This window comes from Octopus bimaculoides, chromosome 1 (genome assembly GCF_001194135.2).
Source record: "Octopus bimaculoides isolate UCB-OBI-ISO-001 chromosome 1, ASM119413v2, whole genome shotgun sequence".
Taxonomy (NCBI): domain Eukaryota; kingdom Metazoa; phylum Mollusca; class Cephalopoda; order Octopoda; family Octopodidae; genus Octopus; species Octopus bimaculoides.
In genome coordinates, this window is record NC_068981.1 from 148,377,158 (window position 1) to 148,378,538 (window position 1,381).

General features: G+C 38.2%; 1 protein-coding gene across 1 annotated transcript in view; it reads right to left on the reverse strand.

Annotated features, from left to right (window-relative positions):
- Positions 1-1,381, reverse strand: part of LOC106881254 (sodium-independent sulfate anion transporter-like) — a 156,592-nt gene that overhangs the window by 65,171 nt on the left and 90,040 nt on the right. The window lies entirely within an intron of this gene.

Genomic DNA, 1,381 nt, shown 5'->3' on the forward strand with positions numbered 1-1,381 from the left:
ACACTGAGCAGGGCCATCTACTTGAAGGGATTTGTGGTTTGTCTGCCTTCCTACTTATTAAGACTTTGGCTTTAGCTAGGTTGACTCTAAGGCCCTTCAATTCTAATCCTTGCTTCTACACCTGAAACTTCTCTAGTTCTGATAGTAACTCAGCAATTAGAGCAAGGTCATCAGCATAGAGGAGCTCCCAGGGGCATCCTATCCTGTCTTGAATTCCTCTGTTATTGCCTGGAGGACTATGATAAATAGGAGGGGGCTGAGGACTGAACCTTGGTGGACCCCTAAATATATGAATAATAAGGAAGCCAACATATGCTTACAAAGCTAAAGGATACTTAAAATTCATTAACATAGTTTTTAAAGCTGTATTACAGTGATGATTCAGGATAATTTCTGAAATCAGTTGCAATGAATGACTGAATGGATGAATGGACAGATGGGCACATCATAACCAAGCTTGTATGCATGCGTGCGTGTGTGTCTGTGTGCGTGTGTGTGTGTGTGCGTGTGCTGAATTTGGTAGGCGGAAGTTACTGCCGTGTGTGTATATGTCTGTGTATGTGCTTGTGCCTCTCTCCCAGAGAGTGAGAGAGGGATATATTTAAGCTCTTTGCAGAATTTATGCCAGTCACTAAATAACCAAACATTGTGAACATTTGAATTAATGTGCATGTATTTGTATATGTGTACATATGTGTGTGTATATGTTTAAGTGTGTGTATCTATGTGTATATGCATACCTGTATGCTTGTATGTAGGTATGTTTTCCTTTGAGATTTATTTAAGCTTGCAGAATTGCACCTTGTCATTAACAAAATAACAAAGCATTTTTATTTGAGTCTAAAAAGTTCCAGGGATCTGTGACTGTGTGACTGAGTTAGTGTGTGCATACATGTGGGTATATGTGTTGAAATACTTGCACTCATATAATGGGTCTGTATATACTATATTTTTATAGTGTCTTTAATGGATTATAGCTGTAATTTTCTAATTAGCCATGCCTTTTCTGGATAATTTTGTATGTATGTATATATGTATGTCTGTGCACACATTTGAATGTGGTGTGTGCCAGAGGGTTTGCAAATCCAATGGGGGTCTTAAAAGACATGTTAGGATCCACAATGAGCAGAACTTACTTGCAGGTATTGCTAGTGCAAATCAGAGGTGCAATCTGTGTGGGTGTTTTTTCAAAACACTGTCTGGTTTAAAAAGCCACATCAGACGCCATGAAAGGGCTAAGGTGTAGGTGCAGGAGGTGGTCAAACTCTGTTTAAGGAGTAGACAACCACCATATGTATGCATGTATGAATGCATGCACGTATGTTTATATGTATATTTGTGTGTTAAGTACGTATGTAAAATATATATATATATATATATA